Source organism: Oryctolagus cuniculus, chromosome 6 (assembly GCF_051225735.1).
Source record: "Oryctolagus cuniculus isolate XC-2025 breed Fujian yellow rabbit chromosome 6, ASM5122573v1, whole genome shotgun sequence".
In the NCBI taxonomy this organism is placed as follows: domain Eukaryota; kingdom Metazoa; phylum Chordata; class Mammalia; order Lagomorpha; family Leporidae; genus Oryctolagus; species Oryctolagus cuniculus.
Genome location: NC_142872.1, coordinates 121,021,908 through 121,049,616, shown reverse-complemented (window position 1 = coordinate 121,049,616; position 27,709 = coordinate 121,021,908). Strand labels below are relative to the sequence as shown.

The 27,709-nt window shown below is 43.2% G+C and overlaps 1 protein-coding gene and 1 long non-coding RNA gene across 11 annotated transcripts in view; both read left to right on the top strand.

Moving 5' to 3' along the window:
• Positions 1-27,709, top strand: part of CCNE2 (cyclin E2) — a 651,763-nt gene that overhangs the window by 476,325 nt on the left and 147,729 nt on the right. The gene's annotated exons all lie outside the window — the stretch shown is intronic.
• Positions 134-27,410, top strand: LOC149126278 (uncharacterized). 7 transcript variants are annotated; one of them, XR_016235835.1, is made up of 5 exons: positions 134-268; positions 3,599-3,867; positions 10,451-10,512; positions 15,526-15,623; positions 20,586-22,179. It is a non-coding gene; the product is annotated as an uncharacterized LOC149126278 (long non-coding RNA). The 7 variants fall into 7 exon arrangements; XR_016235834.1 differs by having other exon boundaries at positions 15,493-15,623; XR_016235836.1 differs by lacking the exons at positions 15,526-15,623; positions 20,586-22,179 and adding an exon at positions 27,029-27,410.

The window sequence follows — 27,709 nt, the reverse complement described above, 5'->3', positions numbered from 1 at the left end:
CCTTGCCCTGTCTCTGAACAAGGGCACTCCCCAAAAGGACTGTCCCACACGTTGCTGGAAGTTTGCTCTACCTGGATGCCCAGGCATGGTGACCAGCCGACCACCCACACGTGTTCCCAGATGTTTTGGGAGTCACCATCCACCTTGCACCTCCACAAAGGAAACCACAGAGATCCCTGAGAGGAGCAACTCCTTAAGCCGTTATCAAGCTCCACCTGCGGCTCGCGGGCCTGTTGATTGTCTCCCACTACACTCAAGTTCCATGAGGGTAGGTCATTATTTTGTTACCTGTTTTATGTCCAGTGCCAGTCCCTTGAATATTGCAGAAACTGACCTGCCTCCATTCACATAGATTGTAAGTTAGGTAAGATCCAATTCTGTTTGAAGAGGAAGGTCCTCCAAGATCCAAGACGTTAAGGAGTCAAAACAATTTAAACCTAATGATTCAGGTCATATTTATCAAGGTGGGAAGATAGAGTTTTTTGAATTTACTTGATTTATAACTTGTTTGTAAAGGTTTATTTATTTATTTGTTTTGTTTTTTTTTTTTAAAGATTATTTGACAGGTAGAGTTACAGACAGTGAGAGGGAGAGACAGAGAAGGGTCTTCCCTCCGTTGGTTCACTCCCCAAATAGCCGCCACGGCCCCAGCTACGCCTATCCAAAGCCAGGAGCCAGGTGCCTCCCCCTGGTCTCCCATGCGGGTGCAGGGCCCAAGCACTTGGGCCATCCTCCACTGCACTCCCGGGCCACAGCAGAGAGCTGGACTGGAAGAGGAGCAGCCGGGACTAGAACCCGGTGCCCATATGGGATTCTGGCGCCGCAGGCGGAGGATTAGCCAAGTGAGCCATGGCGCCAGCCCCTTACTTATTTATTTGAAAGTCAGAGTTACAGAGGGAGAGTCAGAAAGAGAGAGAAGTCTTCCATCTCCTGGTTCACTCCCCAGATGGCCACAATGGCCAGGATTGGGCCAAGCCAAAGTCAGAAGCCAGGAGTTTCTTACAGGTCTGTCATTGTGGGTGAAGGGACCCAAGCACTTGGGCCATATTCTGCTGCTTGCCCAGGCCATTAGCAGGGAGCTGGATCGGAAGCAGAACAGCCGGAACTCAAACCAGCACCCATATGGGATGCTGGTATCACAGGTGGCAGCTTTGCCTACTGTGCCACAATGCGGGTCCCAATTTATAACTTTTAATATTTGCCCACATGATATGTGGGCCTCCTTTGCTAATCCTACCTGCGGACTCCTCAAATAAAAGAGTTGAGTCTAGTTGCTACCACTAACTTGGTCCAACCCAACAGCTTCCTGTACCTGGAAGCCAGTGATACCTTCCACCCTCAGAGTTGCCTAAATTTCATGGTGCAGCCGAATTGATTCTTTCTGAAATGTACTAGGGATTTTCAAAAATTCATGGGGGAAATGCATATTATGTAAAAACTGTGCATGAATGAAAGATACCTATCTTTTAATTCCATTTTCCATAAACTTTCTGAAATGTCCTCATGCATCTGGTCATATTTGAAAATCTTTATGCTTTGGATACAGCCCCTCTATGATGTGGCCTCTGTTTACCTTTTGTCCTCAACTCTCCATTTACACGTGTGACTCCAGCTAAAAAATAAATCAAACCAACTCTCTTAGTTTTTTTATTCATTTGGATAGCCCTTCTCAAAACCAGCAGAAACACTTGGAAGTCATCTTTACTTCTCTTTTCTGTAGCTACTGTAACTTCACTGGTTAGATTCTGTTATTTTGCTTTTGCACATATATATCCATATCCATGGCAGCTAGCATGTGCAAAACTACCTGGATTTAGATCCTGCCTCCACCTCCTGGTTTTATCATTTTGTGATTTTGCGTGAATTACCTACCTTTTTATGTGCTGTTTTCAGTTCTGTCACCTGTAAAATGAAAATAATAATAGAACCTACCTCATAAGGTTATTGTGAGAACTAAATGAATTAATACATTTAAGGTACCCAAGAAAGTCCCAGAGCCCATAATAAGCACTCAACACAAATTGGCTATGAAAGGAAAATATTATGAAAGTTTCAAATGGACCAAAAAGATTGCTGAGTGTTGAACAGTTTTGTATCTATTAAGCAGATTTACTTATGCCTATTTGTGTCTGGTACTTTGAATACTCTTGAGCTGATTTCAATATCTGGTTGCCTCATTAATTAATTAGTTAAATACAGTTTTAAACTATTTTTTTTAAGTGGCAGAGAGACCTCTCATCCACTGGTTCACTTCACAAATGCTCACAATTGCCAGGACTAAGGCATGCCAAAGCGGAGAGCTGGTAACTCAATCCAGATCTCCCACATGGATGGCAGGAACCCAGTTATTTAGCCATCATTACTGTGTTCCAGAGTGTGCATTAGCAGGAAATTGGAGTCAGGAGTTGGAATCATGTATCTAACCCAGGTACTCTGTTGTGGAACGCAGGCATATTAACTGCTAGGCTACACACTCACCCCAAATGAAATTCTTGACATGTTCATTTTATATCTGTATAAAAATAATTTATATAATTTATTTAAGTTTTTTACAGCTACTATCAGCTGTTATTAACCTTACTTCCATTACCTTGCTTCATTTTTTACAATGATCCTTTTTTTTTTTTTTTTTTTTTTGTCAAGCAGAGTGGACAGTGAGAGAGAGAGAGACAGAGAGAAAGGTCTTCCTTTTGCCGTTGGTTCACCCTCCAATGGCCGGCGCGCTGAGGCTGGTGCACCGCGCTGATCCGAAGGCAGGAGCCAGGTGCTTCCTCCTGGTCTCTATTGGGGTGCAGAGCCCAAGCACTTGGGCCATCCTCCACTGCACTCCCGGGCCATAGCAGAGAGCTGGCCTAGAAGAAGGGCAACCAGGACAGAATCTGGCGCCGCTAGGTGGAGGATTAGCCTGTTGAGCCGCGGCACCGGCCCGATGATCCCTTTTTATTGTTTCCTTATTAGTCTTTAGGTCAGTGAGTCTATACTGAAAATTCAGCCATTTCTAGTTATCATAAATGCATGTTAAAGGTATTATGAATATGCAGATGTATAAGCCTGCGACAGGATTTCAATTAATGTCACAGAGAAATTCAGAAGTTTTAAAACTATACTATAGATGCCATTGTCTTTAACCAATATTATTTGAACATGTATTATTGCTAACTTTTAAATCAGTTTTTGAGGGCCAACATTGTGATGCAGTAGGTTAAACATCCACCTGCAGTGCTGGCATCCCATATGGGTGCCAGTTCAAGTCCCAGCTGGTCACCTTCCCATCTAGCTTTCTGATGATGGTCTGGGAAAGCAGTGGAAGATAACTGAAGTGCCTGGACCCCTGTACCCACATGGGAGACCATGAAGAAGCTCCTGGCTCCTAGCTTCAGATCAGCCTAGCTCTGGCCATTGCAGCCACTTAAGGAGTATACAGCAGATGGAAGACCTCTCTCTCTCTCTCTCTCTCTCTCTCTCTCTCTGTCTTTCCCTCTCTCTGTCTGTAACTCTTCCTCTTGAGTAAATAAATAAAATCTTGGAAAAAATTTTTAAATAAAATGAATTTTTGTGTGCATGCTACTATAGCTTTTTTTTTTCTTCCTTCCGTTAGTTCACCCCCCAAATAGCCGCCACAGCCGGAGCTACACCGATCCAAAGCCAGGAGCCAGGTGCCTCCCCCCAGTCCCCCATGCAGGCGCAGTGCCCAAGCACCTGGGCCACCCTCCACCGTCCCCCCAGGCCACAACAGAGAGCCGGACCAGAAGAGGAGTAACCGGGACCAGAACCCGGCACCCACATGGGATGCCGGCGCCGCAGGTGGAAGACCAGCCAAGGGAGCCACGGCACCGGCCCCACTACTATAGCTTTTTAAAAATAATTGTAAGCACATGAGAATTTCTTAGTATACTTTCCTTGTATCAAACCAATTTTTAAATTTTATTTATTTATTTTAAGATTTATTTGTTTGTTTGAAAGGTAGAGAGAGAGAGAGAGATCGATCTTCCATCTGCTAGTTCAGTTCGCATATTGGCTGCAACACCTGGGGCTGGACCAGATGGAAGCCAGGAGCCAAGAACTTCATTCAGGTCTCCCACATGGGTGCAGGGGCCCAAGCACTTGGGTCATCTTCTGCTGCCTTCTCAGATGTATTAGCAGGGAGCTGGATCAGAACTGGAGCATCTGGGACTTGACCCAGAACTCATATGAGATGCAGGCATCACAGACAGCACCTTAACCCACTATGCCACAACACCAGCACCTAAAACCAATTTTTAATATTTTATCTATTTATTTGAGAGTTACAGACAGAGGGAAAGACAGAGAGAAAGGTCTTCCGTCCACCAGTTCATTCCCCAATATGCCACAATGGCCGGAGCTGAGCTCTGATCCGAAGCTAGGAGCCAGGAGCTTCTTCTAGGTCTCCTATGGGGCTGCAGGGGCCCAAACACTTGGGCCATCTTCCACTGCTTTCCCAGGCCATTGCACAGAGCCGGATCAGAAGAGGAGCAGCTGGAACTTGAACCATCACCCATATGGGATGCCCATGCCACAGGCAGAAGCTTGGCCTACTATGCCACAGCGGTGGCCCCCACCAATTATTATTATTATTTTTTTTTTTTAAGATTTATCTGTTGGGGCCAGTGCTGTGGTGCAGTGGGTTAAAGCCCCAGCCTGCAGTGCCTGCATCCCATGTGGGCATCAGTTCAAGACCTGGCTGTTCCTCTTCAGATCCATCTCCCTGCTAATGCGCCTGGGAAAGCAGTAGAGGCTGACCCAGATCCTTAGGACTCTGCACCCATCTTTACAGAAAGAGCCACAGACAGAGAGAGAGATGCAGAGATAGAGAGATCTTTCATCTACAGGCCCATTCCCCAAATGGCCACATGGCTGGAGCTGGGCTGATCCAAAGCCAGGAGCCAGGAACCTCCACTGGATCTGCTACATGGGTGCAGGGGCCCAAACACTTGGGCCACCTTCCACTGCCTTCCCAGGTGCATCAGCAGGGAGTTGGATCACGCATGGAACAGCCAGGACATGAACCAGCACCCATTTATGGGTTGTGGCACTGCAGATGGCAGCATAACCCACCACACCACAGTGTTGTCCTCACATGTCAGCTCTTATGTGACACCTTGTATATCTAAAGAGTCTAAAAGAATCTGTGACCTCTGGCTACTTCCTCCCTTTCCAAGTCCCTCAAGGATCAACTGACTTCTCCTCAGTCTATTTTATTTCCTTACTTGTTTTCTGTTATATATGCATATATACAAACACATATATACACACATGTATGCTCAATAAAAAAATCTGGAGAGTGTACACAAAAGTATAAAAATTGTGCAAGGCCGGCGCCGCGGCTCACTAGGCTAATCCTCCGCCTAGCGGCGCCGGCACACCGGGTTCTAGTCCCAGTCGGGGCGCCGGATTCTGTCCCGGTTGCCCCTCTTCCAGGCCAGCTCTCTGCTGTGGCCAGGGAGTGCAGTGGAGGATGGCCCAGGTGCTTGGGCCCTGCACCCCATGGGAGACCAGGAAAAGCACCTGGCTCCTGGCTCCTGCCATCGGATCAGCGCGGTGCGCCGGCCGCAGCGCGCCAGCCGCGGCGGCCATTGGAGGGTGAACCAACGGCAAAAGGAAGACCTTTCTCTCTGTCTCTCTCTCTCACTGTCCACTCTGCCTGTCAAAAAAAAAAAAAAAGATAAAAAAAAATTGTGCAGAGATGTGTAACTCACATGATTATTGTTCACTTTTGGAATTTGTTCCATCCATTTTTCTATGCATAGGCTATTTGCTTATTTTTTTGCCTATTGCTTATACAAAGTTATTTGATTCACCTAACATTGTCATAAACATTTTCTTATGCTATTATTCACTCATTTAAAAATATTTATGAGTCTCATATATGCCTACAGTGGGTCAGTTTCTAGGATGCCAGGATGAACAAATAGACATGTTCTGTGTCCTCAGAGCTTATTTTCTAGTGGTGGAGAAAGACATTAAACAAGTAAAGATCATCACAGATAAATATACAATTACAAACTGTGATAACCAACATGTACTAATAAAGATATATGTTTAGTAAGAATGACGGACAGAAACAAGGTAGACATTTATTTCTGTCTCAAGTAGTACCTCTTTGATACTATTGATATCATCCTCATTTTATAAAAAAGGAAAACAAGATATAAAAAGTTAATTTGCACCAAATTAACAGAGACAGGATTAGTACCTAGGGAGGATTTTCCAAAATCTATCTACTTCATCTCTGTATTTTATTGCCAGGCAAAGAGTAAGAAGAATGTTCCACAGAGGGAACTATGTGTGCAAAAGCCCTAGATCAGTAAAGAACAGAGAGAGCTGTGTAGCTGACACTTGAGGAGAGTGGATCACATTAGACTAGAAAGGTAAGTAGGAGCCAAATGATGTAGGGCTTTGTAGGCCAAGTTGAGATTGGGGATTTGATGATAAATGCATTAGGAAACCACCGGAAGGATTAAAGCAGGGGCTTGACATAATCTGACTTAGATTTGAAAAGACAGCACTAGTTTCCACGTTGATAATATTTTGGAATCAAGGAGATGGGTTAATAGCTTACTGTTAGAGACCAAGTCCAAGTCACTGGTGACTTGGACAGATTTAACAATGTAGGTGAAAAACACTGGGTGGATTTCAGAACTCACTGATGCACAGGACAGACCATGGAAAAGATGCACCTTTTGTTCATGTAGCCACTCTCTCCCTATCAAGCAATCCAGAGGTACATTAGGTCATGAACCTAATCATGGTATACCACTTCCATCACCTGTGATTGCTCCGGTACAGTGCATATTTCCCTGATCTGGCCAATGAGACTTGAGGAAAGGTTTTCTATAGGGCTTCTGAGAAAGTTGTTTCACTAATAAAAGACACAAAGTGTAATATGCCACAAAGGAAATATTCTTGCCAAAAAGGTTTAACGTAAAGATAATTAAGGTTTCAATTATCTGATTTTAAAGTTTCAAGAGGAACAAGATAAATGATACCATAAGGAAACAGATGAGAAAAATTCAAAAGAAAACCCGTCATCACTTCTGAGATTAGATTATAAAAGCTCTGTACCTTCTTCTTGTGTCTCTCTGAAGTCAGTTGCCAGATCATGTAAGAAAGATTAATTGAATGTGACATAAATCACAGTTTTTTGTTTAGTTTTCTTTTGGTTTTATCTTTCCTTGTGGAGTATTTCCCATGTAGAAATTTTGTACTATAGTTTTATATAGTCAAACTCACCAATATTTACTTTTATGGCTTTGAGATATTGTATCTTTTACAAAGACCTTCCTTATTTTAAATTTACTGAAAAGAATTATTCTCCCTTATTTTCTGCTGGTGCTTTGGGTTTCTTCCATAGTATTTCTGTTGTTTCCTTTCTTAAAATATTTATCTTTTGGGGTTTTTTTTGGAGGGTAAATATTATAAAAGTGTGGATCCAACTTTTTCTTTAGATTTACTAGTTGTCTTACAATTCTTTTTGTTTTTTCTTGACATCCACATAATTTTTATACTCTCTATTCTACAAATAAGGGGAAACATATAATATCTGTTTTTCTGGATCTGGCTTATTTCACTTAGCATAATTATCTCCAGTTCCATCCATTTTGTTGCAAATGTCAAGATTTCATTAATGTTCCGTCGTGTATATATGCCACATCTGTTTATCTAATCATCAGTGGACAGACTGTCTTAGAATTCGTTATTGAGGTCTACCTTTTCCCTCTTTTATTTGAGATATTCACAGAAAAACTCACGTATATATGTTGTGTCTGTACTCTTCCAATTGTCTACTAATATTCTGATATCACTTTTTCAACTATGGAGACTTTATAATATCTTTTCATGTCTATCTGGTCCTTCTTCATCACTCCTTTCCTTTCCTAGAATTTTCTTGGCAATTGTTGTTTATTTTTCCATTTGACTTTTAGGACCAATTTTTCTATTAAAAAGTTTATAAAGATATTTTTAATTAGAATTATATTAAATTTATGCCTAACTTATGGAAAATTGGTATTTTTATTGAGCTTTCATAAACTTTTTTTTTTTTTTTTTTTTTTTTATTTATTTATTTTTTTTTGACAGGCAGAGTGGACAGTGAGAGAGAGAGAGACAGAGAGAAAGGTCTTCCTTTTGCCGTTGGTTCACCCTCCAATGGCCGCCGCGGCCAGCGCGATGTGGCCGGCGCACCGCGCTGATCCGATGGCAGGAGCCAGGAGCCAGGTGCTTTTCCTGGTCTCCCATGGGGTGCAGGGCCCAAGCACCTGGGCCATCCTCCACTGCACTCCCGGGCCACAGCAGAGGGCTGGCCTGGAAGAGGGGCAACCGGGACAGAATCCGGTGCCCCGACCGGGACTAGAACCCGGTGTGCCGGCGCCGCTAGGCGGAGGATTAGCCTAGTGAGCCGCGGCGCCGGCCTCATAAACTTTTTTTGTAAAAGCATCATAGTTTATCTTATTGATCGATGTAACACGTTAATTTAAATATGGCCTTATTCAAACCTTGTGTTTTCATCAATTAAATAATTCTCAGATGAACTATTGTACTCACACAGCACTTCTGACACCAAGTATAGAGGTCTCCCACACTAAGAAATTCTAAATGCCCAGAGTTAATACAGATGCCACAGGTGAAGGACTCAGTTCCGCAAGACAGCCTTCAGTTCAGATCCCAATAGTAAGGGTCCTCAAGTTTCCCACACTTCTGTCTGACTTGGATACAAATCACAGATTCCAGGACCCTCCTCCTCAGGTTTGATTATTTGATATAAAGGCTCACAGAACTCAGGGCAACACTTACTACAATTGAGGGGCTATAAGGAAGGATGTAGACAAATAGGTGTTGTGTGAGGTTTGTGGAAAGGGGTGTGGAGTTTCCATGCACACTGTCCCTGCATGTGATGTGTTGACCAGCACCACAGCTCTCCAAACCCCATAGTTTAGGGATTGTTATGGGGGCTTGATCATATAGACATGATCTGTTATTAACTCGATCTCCAGCTCCTCTCCCCTCTTCAGAGGATAGGGTACTGGTGGGAGAGGGGAGGCCATAAGACTGAAAATTCCAAGCTTCTAATCAAGGCTTGTGCTTATCAGTCCTCATCTTGAAGGTACCCAGGAACCCACCAAGAGTTACCTCATAATAACAAAAGATTCCATCACCCAGGAATTCCAAGAGATTTAGGAGCTCTATGTCAGTAACCAAGGTCAAATACCAAATACCATAACAAATATGTGATAAAAGATATCACTGCTTTCACTCAGGAAATTGGGAAGGTTTTAGGAGTTTGTGTCAGGAACTGGGGGCAGAAACCAAGTATATATTTCTTACTATGCCACAGGTATGGTTGGATCTTATTATGTCACGAGTATAGTTGAATCCTCGTCCATATCTGTTATTATTACCTTACAGTTTACTCTTAAAAATAGAATCACTAGTCAAAGGCTGTGAATCTTTGAGAGCTGTTGCCAAATTTCCTATCAAATAAATTATGAACTCCCACAGATTGTGGATAAAAGTATTAGATTTGTTAAAATTTTAAGTCTTTTTTTAATTTAATTTTATTTTTTTTTTTGACAGGCAGAGTGGACAGTGAGAGAGAGAGAGAGACAGAGAGAAAGGTCTTCCTTTGCCATTGGTTCACCCTCCAATGGCCGCCGCGGCTGGCACACCGCGCTGATCCTATGGCACGAGCCAGGTACTTATCCTGGTCTCCCATGGGGTACAGGGCCCAAGTACTTGGGCCATCCTCCACTGCACTCCCGGGCCACAGCAGAGAGCTGGCCTGGAAGAGGGGCAACCGGGACAGAATCCGGCGCCCCGACCGGGACTAGAACCCGGTGTGCCGGCGCCGCAAGGCGGAGGATTAGCCTAGTGAGCCGCGGCGCCGGCTAAAATTTTAAGTCTTGCTACTATAATAGACAAAAAGTGATAATTGTCACCTGATGATTAGTAAAATAAAACATTTTTAAATGCTTGTTTATTTTATTTGAAAAACAAAAAGGGAAAGATCTCTAGTTTGGTAGAGATTTATAGGGAGATGTTTCCCTCGTTTACTGCCCAAATGCCCATAGCAGCCGGGGCTAGCCCAGGTCAAAACCAGGACCCAAAAACATAATCCAGGTCTCCTAGGAGTCAGTATCTGAGTACTTGGATCCCTGCCACCCATGTGGGAGATGCTAGTTGAATTCCTGGCTCCTAGTTTCAGCCTGGCGCAGCCCTGACTACTGAGGACATTTGGGAACTGAAACAGCAGATGAGAGTATTCTCTCTGTGTCTCTCTCTATCTCTCTCTCTCTGCCTTTCCAATAAACTAAAGTAAGTAAATAAATAAATGTTTTTTTTAAATAAAAAAGACAGTTTTAAAAAAGTTTTCAGCTTTTTATGTTGTAAAATCTGTATGACTTTTCCTTCACAAGTGTGTGCACTTTGTGTTTAGAAAGAACCTCCCCATACAAAAGTCAAGGGTGGAAGGAAGCCAACAAGAATATCGAGAAAGCGGTAAGTGGGCTATTGAGATTGCCCCTCAAAACAGCCAGTTTGTTGCCTCATATGACTGCTCTGTCTTAATGACGAAGAGAAGATGTCTCTGACCTCCTGCTAAAGCTGAGAGAGTTTTCGAGAGTGTTGGTGGCTTATGGGAAACTGTCCTGTGCCCATGCTCCCACCTGATCCTTCTGGCAACCAGCAGCACCTGCCAACAGGGGAAAGGCTCACCAGAGTTAGAAATGTAGTCTGTGGTCTTGGGACACTTTTTTGAGCAAAACCAACTGATGTTGTTGTGGCTTGGATTGGGAGAGTGGCAGTGGAGATAAAAAGAGGTGGATAAATCAGGATGTAACTTGAAGGTTGATTGGGGAGGTAGTAAATAAAAGGGAAATAAGTGGTGGTTCCTGGAAGTTTGATGTACTCAGCGGGAGGCTGGGGATGTCTCTTCCTGAGCTGATGAATGTGAATTGAGGATATTTTGGTGCCTGCTTTCTGGATGATGCTCACTGACATGTGACTCCCTCTGGCAGGCTCCTTAAACTCTGACTGACACATCCCTGGCCCCTCTGCTGCTGCCCTGGGTCTTTAATTCGTTGACTTGCAGCATTCTAATGTGCCTGCCTACTTCCTAGGAATGTTCTTTCCATGTTTACAAAGTGTTCTTGAACTTGTATCTTGTTCCCTTTGATGACTCCTCCTAAGAACCACTGAGGGCCAGGTTTTTATTACCTGGTCGGAGGAGTACTTCAGAAGGAGTGTGTCAGGCACTGGAGGATCATAAACACTCCTCTGTGCTTTCTGCTTTATCAGATTGCTGTAGTGAGGGCCCTTGAGTGTTTCCTGAGGGCTGGTGCTGCCTAACTCCCCTGTAGCGTTCATTTCAACATAGGGGTCATCAAAGGAGAACCTGGCTTATGAGTTGTGGCCTGAAATAGCCAGTTTGGAGCTAATCAGTAAAACCAGTCAGTGAGATTTTTTTTTTTTTAATGTTGTTGATGTGGTTATTGTGCAGAACAGTGCCTAGTGAAGCTTCTAGTTCTCCTTGAACTCCGCAAACAGGTTTAGGGAACACTATCATTTCAAAACATCAAAGCAGTGTCAGCAGTCTACTACAGGGGAAGAAATAAAGACTATTACCTCTCCCAGTACAACCAGTTTGTTACCTGCATATGACTGCTCTCTCTTAATGACCGAGATGTCTCTGACCTCCTGCCAAAAGAATACATACTGACTGTTTTTCTGATAGTGATGTGGATTGTGTGCAGCTGTGCTGTGCACATGCTCCCACCTGATCCTGGCAACCAGCAGCACTTGCCAACATGGGAAAGGCTCACTGGAGTTAAAAATGTAGTCTTGGTGTTGGAACAGTTTTTCTGGGCAAAACCAACTGATCCTCTTAGGGAGATAAACAATCTGGGTCTTTGAAAAAATCACATTCTATCTGATCCACGATTCTATTGCATAACCAAAGGTCACACCTGTTTGTCACTAAGGATATTTCCATCTGACAAACAAAATACTGTTGGATTATGCTGTTCCTTCTTCCAGGAATGTCCTTGTGTGCTGTATCTTCAAGGAGGCCATTTGGCAATGATCCGAAATCCCTGGCCTTTGGCCAGCCACCTATGGCCTCCTCAGACTCCCAAGGGAACTACATAGAGGAATAGTTTTGGCAAACAAACACACTGTTTTTTGCACTATTTTCATAAACCCCACTGCTGAGGTTGTCTGGATCACTTCAAAGGCAAGCAAACACATACAATGACAACCGCAACAAAAATGACCTCAAAGTGACTAAGCCATAACTTAAAGTTTTTTCCTAAGCCCTGAGTGTCCAGGAGGAGAGCCTCAAGTTTGCCCTAGTCACCGAAAGTTCTAAAGCCCTTTCCTCCCACATGAACTTCTGTTAATCTCACGATCCCCTGTTTCAATGCCTGTTCCTTTCTGAATATTCCTTGACTCCAAGTCCAACCAGAAAAATGAGCTGTTCCTTCCTTGCTGGCCCTATAGCAATCTGTGTGTTTCTCTTTGATCATGTTATCGGCCTTTATTATGGCAATCTGTTCACATGGCCCTCTTCCCCGTCTGCCACAGAAAGACCCTGTCTTATTTTTATCTCCAGCACCTGGCCAAGTGCCTGGCATTAGGAAGTGTTCAATAAGTTATTCTGAGAGTCAAGTTTTTTGCCACTACAAACAAGGTACCTGGTGGTACAGTTTGTGCATTGCACAAATATGACTGGCCACCAGAGAGGCTAGTGTGGGCTGATGCAGCCTGGGGTTTGGTTGTCTCTGCCCAGAGGCAGAAGAGCCTTCCTCTTCACACAGAGGCACGAACTTGCAAGGCTGCATCAGTCTAGAGAGTGCATCTCCTCATTTACACCATGACATCGCTGATGTTTCCATTCTTACCAACTGGAGGAGCAAAGCAAACCCAGCAGCTTTAGGAATGGCAGACTGTTAAAAAAATACAAAGTTGAAAAGAATATTTCCACTTGTGGAAAGTTTTCACTACTAATTCAATAGCTGAATCTTAAAGTTACATGATTTGAGGATGTGTGTTGTCAGTTATAGGTAAGAGGAACTTGAGTATATCGTGCTGTTAATATACACTTATCTTGTTACTATTTTATAAAAATACAGAATTATGTAACTTTAGAAATGAGTTAGTGACCTGTTGATTTAAAAATATTTTTTGAGCATTAAGTACTGGTTATATGCATAGTATGGACCAGGCACTAGAAAATATAATAAAATTGCTTAACATCAAATATTTCTTCAGTGGCAAGTGTTTTATTTGCCAAAAGAGCACCTATCGTACTATTCTGTCAGGAACCAGAAACAACAAAGTGGTCATTCTATTAGTGCAATTACCATTTTATCTATTCTGCTCTTTGCTTCCACATGTGATCTTATATTGCCAGTTTTTCAATGCAGAAATTATCGCTTCTGTTCCCACCTATCTACCACAAATAAACAATCACCATTCTGGGAAGTCACCACTAAATGTTCCATTGATTTAATGCGCAAAATTATACATATGAATGAAAAAGATTGATAGTGACTCCTAAGCAAGACACAGACAAGACCTGTCATGCTTGTCACATAGTTATGTTGGGTTGTTTCTAATCATAATTTAAAAACTGTAATTTAAAAACAGTTTGACATATTTGAGTGTGCACACATATAAGCATATATGTATATATGCACAGGTTCTTCAAAAAGTTCATGGAATATGTATATGATGAAAAATTGCATACATTTCAAAAACTTTTGCAGCAAAAGAAACTTACCTTTAATTCCATTTTTCCATGTACTTTCTGAAGTGTACTGGTATGTGTGTATATGTATGTATATTTAATGTCATATCATATGCTAATGTCATATCCATATGGTGCTGTGAGAAAGAAAAATAGAGTTATAGCTATGTACCAGAAACTGCAAATACCTTGTCTATGCCATAGGCCCTAAGTCAAGTGCCCAGCGAGTATGGCCTATATGTGAACATCACCTCACCAACCAGTGGGTGTGTTCTAAAGAGGAATGGTTAGGAGCTCTGAGCTTATGATGTCATTTCCCCTCCTCTTTTTTCTTGCCTTCCTTCTTCATCTCATGTTCCTTCTTTTCCTTGTTTCATGTTTCCTTGTTCATGTTTCTTTCTTCTTTCAGGGACCATCTTGTTGTGCTATCTTCATCTATACCATGAATCTGTACTAAGATCACTCCAGTAGAACCTGTATTTAATGGATATATCTATACTTGGATTTTAAAATTTTTTAAATTTATTTTATTTTATTTATTTGAAAAGAAGAGTGACAGAGAGAGAGAGAGATCTTCCATCCACTGGTTCACTCCCCAAATGGCTGCCATGGCTAGGGCTGGGCCAGGCCAAAAGCATGAACCTGAAACTCCATATGGATCTCCCATGTGGGTGGCAAGGGCCTAAGCACTTGGGCCATCTTCCACTGCTTTCAGAGGCACATTAGTAGGGAAATGGATAGGAAGTAGGGCAGCTGGAACTTGAACCAGAATCCATATGGGATGCTGGTGTCATACGCAGTGGCTTTATCCATTGTGCCGCAACACCTGCCCCTACACTTGCATTTTTATCTCAGTGTCTGGGATATACGCCTCCTCTTTCTAACCCCCAGAGGCTGATTTTCAGGAGTTTTAATTTTTTTAATTTATTGCACTTAGTTGAAAGGCAGGGAAGAAGAGAGAAAGAGATACAGACAGAGATAGACACCTCCTATCCACTAGTTCATTCCCCAGATGCCCATAACAACCTAGGCTGGGCCAGGCCAAAGTTGGAAGCCAGGAACTCAATACAGATCTCCCACATTGGGTGGCCCAGACTCAACACTTGAACCATCACTGCTGCCTCCCAGAGTATGCATTAGCAGGAAGATAGAATTAGAAGTGGAGTTGGGACTGAAACCCGGCACTCCAGTGTAGAATGTAGGCATCCCAAGCAGCATCTTAACCTTTTTTCCATATGCCTGCTCCTTACCACCTAGGTATTTTCTTATCACACAATACAGATTGAGAGCACCTTGAGGAGAGGGAGCAAGTCTCAATGCTTATTGGTAGCAGGTGGAGCTGCTGCCTGCAGTGCCGGCATCCCATATGGGCGCCGGTTCTAGTCCCGGCTGCTCCACTTCCAATCCTGCTCTCTGCTATGACCTGGGAAAGCAGTAGAAGATGGCCCACATCCTTGGGTCCCTGTACCCGCATAGGAGACCCAGAGGAAGCTCCTGGCTTCGGGTTGGCACATCTCTGGCCATTGTGGCCATCTGGGGAGTGAACCAGTGGATGGAAGACCTCTCTCTCTGCCTCTCCTCTCTGTGTGTAACTCTGACTTTCAAATAAATAAATAAAGTTTTTAAAAAAAGAATTTGATAGAACTAGGCAGCAAACTATTGGCTAGCTAAATACCTGATGTTTGGTAGAAAGCCTTTACAGAATTGTAGAAATACCTTATTTGCTTCTTCAGGTCATATTTACTCTCCTGTTTTCCACCTGGAAGGCTGACCTATATGGAACATGTGGATGGATGCTCATGACTTCTGGCTTCTAGTTGTGTTCACTGAGAAGTCAAATGGAGGAAGGAAAGAAGAGAGGGAAGTAAGGTTTCTAATTCCCTTGTTCGGTTCCTGTTTGTCTGTAGCTGGCCATGTGCCTCAACTGAATGTCATTGCTCCTCTCTCATACAGAGCAACAACTCAGTATGACTCTACAACAAACAGTGAGTCTTCCCCTACACCCTTTCTTTCTCTGTTTTCCCATTCCTTTGGGCTTAGAGCTTAGTAAGAAGCACCAGATACTTGTACACATTAACATTTTAAATAGTCCCTTTGTATATAAAGCTCTTCTGAGTGTTCCATTTGTTTCTGGGACTATGATCAGGGCCTAGCCTGTGACATCTAAGTTTAAACTCCTCACTAGCTAGCACCCAAGTCCCTGTCCCTCACTTAGCAGAAACCAGAAGAGAACTTCAAAGAATTAACTTCAAATACTGCGTTTCTATCCATACCTGATGTCTTCAGCTTTTTCTAACTCATTCTCTTTTTCCTACCATGAACTTAGAAGAAACAGAATGGTTAAATAACCGTAAAACACTTGAAGACAAAATTATAATAATTACAAGCATCCTTTAATAAATCCTACCATTTGAACACTTTTAGTAACTTTGTGATTTTTTTTGCATATGACACAGCTGACTTTATTGGATAACTGCACAGTTTTTTAATGTATAACAATTTATTTTTCTCATAAATACTTTAGGAATATTGTGATTCTTCCCACCCTCCCACCCCTCTTTCTCCTCCCTCTTCTATTCCCATTCTTATTTTTTACTAAGATCTATTTTCAGTTAACTTTATACACATATGATTAACTCTGTATTAAGTAAAGAGTTCTACAAATTGTATGAAAAAAATACTGTTCCTCAAAGTTGACACAAGGGCTGTTCAAAGTCATTGCATCTTAAAATGTTAATTTCACTTGTATAGATTACTTTTTAGGTGCTCTACTAGTTATCACAGATCAGGGAGAACATATGATATTTATCCTTTTTGGGACTAGCTTATTTTACTAAGTATGATGTTGTCCAGTTTCATCAATTTTGTTGCAAATGACAGGATTTCATTTTTTCCTGCTTTGTAGTATTCCATGGTATATGTATCCCATAATTTCTTTATGCAGTCTTCAGTTGACAGACATTTGGGTTGATTCTATTTCTTAGTTATTGTGAATTAAGCTAACTGCACATTTTAACAAGCATAGTACAGGCCCACATATCCTTACCAAGGGCAAGGCCAAGATTTCCCATCCCATCTAAGCTTCTCAAGGTCCTTTATTATGGATAGAGTGAAGTTCAGTGAACCCAAAACAATGAAGCAATTGGAAAGGAGAAACCAGAGAATCCTCAAGGGAAATTGTCCCGCTGGTGATCACAGCCATGGGGAGAAGGCCAGTATTTGGCTTCAGTCTTCAGAAGGTTGTTCTTGGTCAGGGGTTCACTGTAGACATGCTTCAGCATCTCAAGACCTTTGGCCTGAAGGTCAACATCATTGATCCTCAGGCAGCTCATCATATACGTCAGCCCTCACAGGTCCAGTGATGACTATGCAAGTGTAGCTTGAGGCTACGTAGTACCTGTCCCATTGAATGAGGGTGTTATTATACACACCAATGCACTGAAAGCACTTGTCATCTTGACCAAATATTTGCTCCACTTCTTCATCTTCAACAAGAAGATGAACTGGATCACCAAAGTTTGTAGGAACCGTCTACCATAGCATCTTGAAGGGAGTGCTCCATCCCTTACTCCCCATTGCTCCCACCTACTTAGAACAGAATAGATGTGGGCAATGGGTTGAAACAAAACTTGGAAAAGTCCACTTTATGATTTTTATATATTCGTCTATATAAAGCATAATTAATTGGGGGGGGGGAGACCTAAACATTTGGTCCAGTAGGTAATGAAATGTGGATGTGCATGATTTAGTTAATTTGAAATATTAGGGAAAGTAGTAAACAATAAAAATACTGAGTACCTAGAATAACATTTCTGGGCCTGACCAGGAATGTCTAATGATTTCCTAAACTCTTTAAGGCCTGTGCACATGCCATCCTTCTGCCTGGAATATTGTACCTCCTTCTCCCACTGTAGAATTGGGTAATTCCTATGTATCCCTCAGCATTCTGCTTACATGTCACACCTCAGGGCGTGACCCCCAATTATGCCTTGATTCTCATTCTCTCTGTCTTACACACACACACACACACACACACACACACTCCTTCTCACTCTCCTCTATCTGCCTTTCAAATAAATATAAATTAGTAAATAAACATAAAAAAAAGAATTTTTAACATGAAAACAAATTTGGCCTGCTACAGATATTAGAATTACCCCCTGTGGCATTTACTGAGAGGTTTTATCTGTGTGTAACATTGTCAGATTCTTTTATCATCATCTGTCTTTCATCTTTCCATTGATACCTCAAGTGGTACATGGACTAGGGAGCAGGGGAGAGTGTTTTGTTAGCAAAACATAGTCAGGCAAAAGACAAGTAACCAATTAAAAGAGAATCTTTTTTCTCCTTGAGATTTATTTATTTATTCTGAAAGGGTTATAGAGATCCTCCATCCTCTGGTTCACTCCCCAGATAGCTGCAAGGGCCAGCACTGGGCCAGGCGGAAGCCAGGAGCCAGGAGCTTCATCCGGGTCTCCCACATGTGTGGCAGGGGCCCAAGCACTTGGGCCATCTTCTGCTGGTTTTACCAGGTTAATTAGCAGGGAGCTGAATCAGAAGTGGAGCAGCCAGGACAGGAACCAGTGCCCCTATGGGATTCTGGCATTACAGGTATTAGCTTTACCTGCTGCTATGCCACAATGCTGGCCCCTAAAAGAGATCTTTGCAGCATAAACATACTAAAAAAGCATTAAGAGCCCTTACTTACCTAAGGCTTTTATAAGTCAGCAAGAGGACAAACACCCAAATGGATCAAAGGAAATGCAGAGGCCATATAAACATATGAAAAGTTGCTCAATCTTGCTAGTAGCCTGAGAAATGAAAATTGAAACAGCAACAAAATTGAATTTTTGCCTCTCTGCTTGGTAAAAGTTAAAAAGATTGATGATTTCCAGACTGAGGAAGGTGTGGACAGTCAGATGCTCATACGTTTCAGAGTAGGACAGTATATGTTCAAATTCAAAACACACTTACCGTTTGACCTAAAATCCCTGTGTTTAGGAATCTGGCAGAAAAGACAGCTCTCATAGTAACAAATATTAATATGGCTCCAGAATTTTAATATAGGAAAGGCACAGAGATACCCATCTGTTTAAACAAAACCAAGCATTTGATATACCATTTTATTATTTAAAAAAATTTTAAAGACTTATTTATTTTGAAAGTCAAAGTGACAGAGAGAGATCTCCTCAGATGGCTGCAATGCCCAGCAGTGGGCCAGGCAGAAGCCAGGAGCTCCATCTGGTCTCCTACATGGGTAGCAAGGGCCCAAACACTTGGGCCATCTTCCACTGTTTTTCCCTGGCCATTAGCAGGGAACTGGATCAGAAATGGAGTAGCCTGGACATGAACCTGTGCCCTTATGGGATGCCGGCACCACAAGTGGAAGCTTTACCTGCTATGCAACAAAGCTGGCCCCAGGAATTTGGTATTTCTTTTTTTAAAAAAAAATTTTATTTATATAAGGTGAACAATTTCATGTATTTCATATATACAGATTTAGGAGCATAGTGAGACTTCCCACCCTACCCTACAATGAAATGAAATCAGCTTGTGAAAGAGTTATCTGTACCCCCATGTGTATTCCAGCTCAATTCACAATAGCTAAGATATGGAATCAACCCAGATGCCCATCAACTGATGACTGAATTAAGAATATATATATATGTATGTATGTATGTATACACACACACACACACATACTGTGGGATACTACTCAGCCATTAAAAAGAAAAAAATTCTGTCTTTTGCAACAAAATGGATGCAACTAGAAACCATTATACTTAGTGAAATAAGCCAATCCCAAAAACGTAAATGTCATATGTTTTCCTTGATCTGTGGTAACTAAGGGTACAAAAAAATGTAATGTATGTGAGTAAAATTGACGTTTTGAGATTTGATTATTGTTTATAGCCCTTGTCTCTACTCTTGAGGACCAGTGTTTTTTTCTTCTTACTATTTGTTGAATTCTTTACTTAGTGGAGAGTTGAGCTTATGATTATAAAATAAATTGAAAGTATAATATTCCTTATACTTCTGAGTTTATAGAGTAAGATTCCTGCTCTCTGCAGAATTAGTTATTAATTAAACATCACAGTCAATATTTATCAGATGTCACCTAGAAGCAAGGGGCAGTGTCTGACTCACTAAAATTCTGTTTTTGGAGATATATCATGAATATTTAAGAAAATAACTTTCAACCTCTACAGCACTCCTGCCCTAAACAATTTCTAATCTCTCTAAACTGTATGCCTCGGGGCCCGTGCTGTGGCATAGTGGGAAGAGCCGCTGCCTGCAGTGCTGGCATCCCATATGGGCACTGGTTAGGGTTAGTCCTGGCTGCTCCACTTCCAATCCAGCTCTCTGCTATGGCCTGAGAAAACAGTAGAAGATGGTCCAAGTCCTTGGGTCCCTGTATCCTTGCATCTGCGTGGCAGACCTGGAGGAAGCTCCTGGCTTCGGATTGGCGCAGCTCTGGCTGTTGCGCATAGAAGACCTCTCTCTCTCTCTCTCTCTCTCTCTCTCTCTCTCTCTGCCTCTCCTTCTCTCTGTATGTAACTCTAACTTTCAAATACATAAATAAATCTTAAAAAAAAAAAAAAATGGAGGCTTCATCCAACTGTCATATCTCAAAGTGGGCTTTTGGGAAGCAATTCAGTTAAACTAGTTGAGGCCACCCCATGCTTCTAGGACAGTTAAATGTCACTCTCTGCTCTCACAAGTCCTAATTGTTTCTGTCTCTTGTAAGAAGGGGAAAGTGCTACTTTAAGCAGGGACTTCCCAAAGCCATTTTCTCTTATTAAGGGCGTGGCATCTTCCTTTCCAGGGAAAAGACCTGATGGGCCTCTTTGAAGATGACTCACCCCATCTGGAAAGAAGAGTTCTTTCTACTGCACGGCATTGCTCTGCATAACACAGTGAAAAGTAGCTAAGCTTTTCCTTGGGAAAGGGAGGTAAAAGGCAGGATAACAGGTGAGATTTGAAAGGGGTTATCTCCCCAGAAAGGTCGTGAGCATGCATCTGACACTTGCTGCTAGGACTCTGGGGGTCCTTAAATGCTACGCTGGAGGTCTTCCGATGCATCACAACCCTTCACAGTCCAGCCTCCTGCTCCCTGAGGGCCTGCTTCAGTTACGGAGTTGAGATCCACTCTGCAGGGCTGAGGCAGGTGACGGACAAGATGGTTCTTACCCACAGAGGGCTCCTTTAACGCATCATCTGAGCCTGCCCCCTCCCTTTGTCTTCGCAGGATCTACTCCCCTAGGAAGCCTTCCCCTTCCCCTCCCTGTCAGCATCTGCTGCGTGGAGAACCCCACTACAGAGCTAGAGATGCCTCATTTGAAACTGCTGAAGTTTAACATGCTGGGATTTTTTAAGACTCTGAAAGATCCCGTTTCTCATTTTAATTTCAAATTTAGGAATTAACACTAAATAGTTGCTTGTTCTCTGCCAGATGATCACTGTTTACCTTTAGATGATGACTGATTTATCTTTTTTTTTTCCTTCTTCTTAATTTTATTTAAAAGGCAGGGAGAGAGGGGCCAGCATTGTGGCGTAGATGATAAAGCAGCACTGGCATCCCATGTGGGCAACTGTTCGTGTCCCAGCTGCTCCACTCCCATCCATCTCCCTGCTAATGCACCTAGGAAAGCAGCAAGAGATGGCCCAAGTGCTGTGGCCCCTACACCCACTGGGAGACCCGGCTGAAACCCCCAGCTCCTGGCTTTGGCCGACAGGAATGGGCTTTGTTGTGGCCATTTGGAGTGTGAACCAGCAGATGGAAGATTCTGTCTCTCTGTCTCTTCCTCTCTCTATGTAACTCTGACTTTCAAATAAATTAAAATAAAATTTTAAAGCAGGGAGAGACAAACATACAGATAAAAGATCTTGCAGTTGCTAGTACACTCCCCAAGTGCCTGCAACAGCCAGGGCTGGGCCACACTGACGCCAGGAGCCCAGAACTCAATCCCTGTCTTCTACATGGGCGCAGAGACCCAAGCACTTGAGCCATACCCGGCTGCCTCCCAGGGTGCACATTAGCAAGAAGCTGGAATTGAAACAGAACGTTGACCCAGACACGCCTTTATTTGGTGCTGGGGTCCCAAGAGGTGTAACTTTGTCATCAAAAACAATCACAGATTTCCTTAGGAAAGTACTTCTTTTTAGTTGTTGTTAAAGAAAAATGAAAGGAAAAAAAAAATCCCACAGCTATTGCTATGGCACTTTCTAACTTCTGTGAGTACCAGATTTCTAATTTTAGAATTAGAAAGGATCTTGACATTTATTCTGATATAGCCCCTCACATGCATCATAGTGCATGTCCACAGAACCCTGAATATTGTGATCTGGGTCTGCAGTTACAAACAATAAACAAACAGCAAAAAGCAGCCCTGCCCTCAAGTAAAAGCCGTTAACATTCCAAATGATTGTAACTTGTGTTTGCATTATTTAGGATCATTTCTGGAAGGGGAGAGGGAGTGGGAAAGGGGAGGGTTGTGGGTGGGAGGGACGGTATGGGGGGGAAGCCATTGTAATCCATAAGTCGTACTTTGGAAATCTATATGCATTAAATAAAAGTTTAAAAAAAAAAAAAAAAAAAAAAAAAAGGATCATTTCAATACCGGGTGGTAACACCCTGCTAGATAACAGCATTTTAGTTATTAGAGTGGAAGATAAAGTTCAGTTTGGGGAATCTAATTTTCTTAATCAGATGTATTTTTCTTTTCATGATTTCCTTTTTTAAGATTTATTTATTTGAAGGCAGAATTACAGAGAGGCAGAGAGAGACAGAGAGAGACAGAGAGAGACAGAGAGAGATCTTTGACTCCCCAGTTGGCTGCAATGGCCAGAGCTGCGCCAATCCAAAGCCAGGAGCCAAGAGCTTCTTCCAGGTCTCCCACGCTGATGCAGGGACCCAAAGACTTGGGACATCTTCCACTACTTTCGTAGGCCATAGCAGAGAGCTGGATCAGAAGTGGAGCAGCTGGGTCCCGAACTGCCGCCCATATGGGATGCCAGCACTACAGGTGGCAGCTTTACCTGCTACACCACAGTGCCGGCCCCCATGATTTTCAATCTAATTGTGCTTCTTAGAGGTACAGTTCAGTTTTTCAGAAAAGCAACATCCTCACACTGGTCTACTTGGCCCTCCCAATCTATGTGCTGGGGCATTTTCAATCATGCTAATTTAATGAAGTATATTGGTGGGGGGAGGATTTTATATTTTGTTAAGAAGAAAAAAGGTCGGCCGGCACTGTAGCTCACTAGGTTAATCCGCCTGCGGCGCCAGCACTCCGGGTTCTAATCCTGGTTGGGGCGCCAGTTTCTGTCCCGGTTGCCCCTCTTCCAGTCCAGCTCTCTGCTGTGGCCCAGGAAGGTAGTGGAGGATGGCCCAAGTGCTTGGGCCCTGTACCCGCATGGGAGACCAGGAGGAAGCTCCTGGCTTCTGGCTTCGGATCAGCACGATGCGCCAGCTGTAGTGGCCATTTGGGGGGTGAACCAACGGAATGAAGACCTGTCTCTCTCTCTAACTGCCTGTCAAAAAAAAAAAAAAAGAAGAAGAAGAAGAAGAAAGGTCACTTTTTAAAAATGTGCCACATGTTAAAGAAACAAATAATTGCTAGCTTAATAAGCTTTGAAATGTATTAAGGAAGAAGACATTCAAAGTTATTCTTTTTTTACTAGGGGAATATATTTGTCAATTCTCTTTATTCTCTAAACACTCCTTTCTCTGTCCTCTTTTGTACTCTCTGCTGAAATTACATCTTCACTTGGCTGTTTCTCCTTTATAAAAGGAGAAGCTCAACTTCCCACCAAGGCTGCTTGATCTACTTTCTGTTCCAGTTGGCCTGGAGCAAATGAGATTTTAGTGAGATTCCTCAGCCTCTTGGAAGACCCCGGCCCCTTTCTCTTTCATGATCCACTGACCCAGTAGTTCCCAGAACAAAATGGCTGGTGATCTAAACCCAATTACCTGGTTTTCTCAACACCATGGAAGAGCCAATTCATCTACACAAAGGTCGGGTTCAACTATAAATTATGTACAGATGGTTGAGCATCTCTTCTGTGACGCTAAAATGGATGCAGAATGTTTCCAAATCCAAGTGCTATTGATTTCTGTATGGATATATGCATGTGTTATGTGTTATCTGACAGTGATAGCGTCAGGGTCCACAAGCATGCAGTTCTAGATATTTCCACATGTGTAAATATAGATGTCTGAATGTTAGGGTAGCACATATCATAAAAATGGAAATCTGTTTTCCAATTTAAATCTCAAAACAGTTTATATAGGTGTTAACCAGTAATGTTGTTTTTAGTACTAGCTCAGGATAAATGGAGTTACTTCTTGAGGAGCCTGTGATCTAGACAATATGCAGCAAAATTAGCTAAGAGAAACCTAGGCTTCTCTCTGTAGGGGAGAGACTGACCTCAGAATCTGCCCTTTGTTGCGCCCACCCAAGCTAGGATTAGTCCAAGTTTTGTTTTTTTTTTTAAACAGATTGGATAAGATTTAATGATGACCATGTTGAATTTACTATGTATTTTTAAATAATGTACTTTCCTAATATTAATTAAATATTGTTGGCTGATGATAAGGGAGAGAAGGAAAAGAAAACAGAGCTGGAAGGCCATCCGGCTTAGCCCCACATTTATAAAGGTTTGTGAGCCTGGGCTTTTGACATTGCCTCCAAGGAGGTTACAAAGATTCTGTGGAATTGAAGGAAGATACCTCCCACCCAAGCTTGAGGGAGAGGGGGAGGAGGAGGGGGAGAGAGAGGGAGAGGGAGAGGTCTTCGATTCACTGGTTCACTCCCCAATTGGCTGTGATGGCCAGAGCTGCACTGATCTGAAACCAGGAGCTTCCTCTGGGTCTCCCACATGGGTGCAGGGGCCCAGAGACTTGGGCCATCTTCTACTGCTTTCCCAGGCCATAGCAGAGCTGGATCGGAAGTGGAACAGCCGATATGGGCGCCCATATGGGATGCCGGCACTGCAGGCTGTGGCTTTACCCACTATGCCACAGTGCCAGCCCCAGTTTTATTTGTTTTTAAAAAGATTATTGATTTATTTGAAAGCCAGAGCTTTGGGGGGTGGGGAAGGAGGAGTGGAGAAAAAGAAAAAGAGAGACAGAGATCGTCCATCCAGTGGTTCACTCCCCAGATGACTGCAACAACTAGGGCTGACCAAGAGCCAGGAACTCCATTCTGGTCTCTCACATAGGTAGAAGGGGCCCAAGCACTTGGGTTATTATCCACTGTCTTCCTAGGAGCAGTAAGCAAGAAGTTGGATGGAAAGCAAGCAGTGGCACTCTGATATAGGATGCTGATATCACATGCGGTGGCTTAACCTGCTGTCACAAGCAGTAGCTTAACCCGCTATGCCAAAATGTAGGCTCCATACTATGGATTTTAAAAATCAAAATTTTGGGGCCAGTGTTGTGGCATAGGAAGTTTAGCCGCCACCTGCAATGCCAGCATCCCACATAGGCACTGGTTCAAGTCCCAGCTGCTCCCTTCTAATGGCTCAGAAAAAGCAGTGGAAGATGGCCCAAGTGCTTGGGCCCCTGCTACCCAGTTGCTTCAGCAAACCCAATGGATTGGTGGAGATAGTCATTCTGTACCCCTTAACAGGTTGAACTAGGAAGCCAGCTGTTCAGCTGGAATAGGAATTGGGCTGACTAAAGATGTTTAGAGAATGGAAAGGAGAAAGATACAAAGGGCCCCAAAAGTAAAAGAAGGGCTTGAGGCCAAAGTCCATTTCTGCTACAGGGTTTTACTCAAGTGCTTAAATTAAAGGCACAATGAAAGGAGAAAGATTTGTACTATCAGGCCTATCCTGAGGAGCCCAGTGTTCTAAAGGCTAAAATTCAATCCACTGAGTAATGATGTCACAGTTTTAACTTTCCAGAATTCTACAAATGGCAGGTGGGAGGAAGAAAAAAAAAATCAACCGCAGTATTCTAAGCAGGGGTAAAACAGACATAGGTAAATAATGACTTACTTCATAATCACAAGAAATATACTTCAAAAGAAATCCCGTGAGTGGTCCTTGATGTATTTCAATCTCTGTGTCACATCTCAAGATGTCTAGCTTGGTGGGAAGCTCTCTCAGAATGAATATGTGGGGCCGGTGCTGTGGTGTGGTGGGTTAAACCTCTGCCTGTTGCATTGGCATCCCATATGGGCACCAGTTCGAGTCCTGGCTGCTCCACTTCTGATCCAGCTCTCTGCTATGGCTGGAAGGGCAGTGGAAGATGGTCCAAGTGCCCTGCACTCGCATGGGAGATCTGAAAGAAGCTCCTGGCTTCGGATCAGCTCAGCTCCAGCCATTGCACCCATTTGGGGAGTGAACCAACAGATGGAAGACTTCTGTTTCTCTCTCTGCCTCTCTGTAACTCTGCCTTTCAAATAAATAAATAAATAAATAAATAAATAAATCTTTTTTAAAAAAGGATTGAATATGTACTCTGCATACAGAATCTCAAGTATTCCCCACAGTAACACTGAAGTGGGGATTGTTACTTAACATTTGAAAAGAAAGCTGACTTCATGTAAAGTCATTGGCCCATAACGGACATGTGAAGTCATTGGCCCAAAATTGGGTGGGTTGAGTGATAAAGTTAAAATTTAGATCTATATGACTAAAATTCTTGCTATTTCTACACTGTCATCTTGTGTCAATTTTAATGTGACTTTACTGCTTACAAATTAGCCTGATTCCCCCTTTCCTTAAGGATAACCACCCTTCAATCTTGGAATCATATTTGACCCTTGTAGTCAACCATTTCACCAACATTCGTTGAACATCTGCTGAGAGCTAGGCATTGGGGTTAAAGAAAGGCAATTCCTGCCATCAGTTCATTCTTGGAAACTGCTGCAAAACGGTACTTTTTAAAAAAATATATTTATTTATTTGTTTTAAAGGCAGAATTACAGAGAGGCAGAGGCAGAGTGAGAGAAAGAGGTCTTCCATCCACTGGTCCACTCCACAGATGGCCACAATGGCTGGAGCTGTGCCAATCTGAAGCCAGGAGCCTCCTCTGGGTCTCCCACACGGGTGCAGGAGCCCAAAGACTTGGGCCATCTTCTACTGCTTTACCAGGCCACAACAGAGAGCTAGATTAGGAGTGGAGTAGCCAGGACTCGAACCGGCGCCCATATGGGATGCTGGCACTGTAGGCGGCAGCTTTACCCGCTGTGCCACGGTGCTGGCCCTGTAGGGTACATTTATCATGTATCTTTTTTTTTCTGTGTCCTCCTGGTATAGGCCCTCACTACCTATTGTTTGCCTTAAAACTGGTATCTGTATGGGGCTGGTGCTGTGGCTCAGCGCATGAAAACCCTGACCTGAAGCGTCGGCATCCCATATCAGTGCCAGTTTTGGTCCCGGCTGCTCCTTTTCCAATCCAGCTCTCTGCTATGGCCTGGGAAAGCAGTGGAGGATGGCCCAAGTCCTTGGACCCCTGCACCTGCATGGGAGACCTGGAAGAAGCTCCTGGCTCCTGGCTTTGGATCAGCGCAGTTGCTGCTGTTGCGGCCAATTGGGGAGTGAACCATTGGATGGAAGACCTCTCTCTCTAACTCTCTCTTTCTCTGCCTCTCGTCTCTCTGTGTAACTGACTTTCAAATAAATAAATAAATAAATCTTTTTTTTTTTTTTTTTTTTTTTTGACAGGCAGAGTGGACAGTGAGAGAGAGAGACAGAGAGAAAGGTCTTCCTTTGCCGTTGGTTCACCCTCCAATGGCCGCCGCTGCAGCCGGCGCACCGCGCTGATCCTGGCAGGAGCCAGGAGCCAGGTGCTTTTCCTGGTCTCCCATGGGGTGCAGGGCCCAAGCACCTGGGCCATCCTCCACTGCACTCCCTGGCCATAGCAGAGAGCTGGCCTGGAAGAGGGGCAACCGGGACAGAATCCGGCGCCCCAACCGGGACTAGAACCCGGTGTGCCGG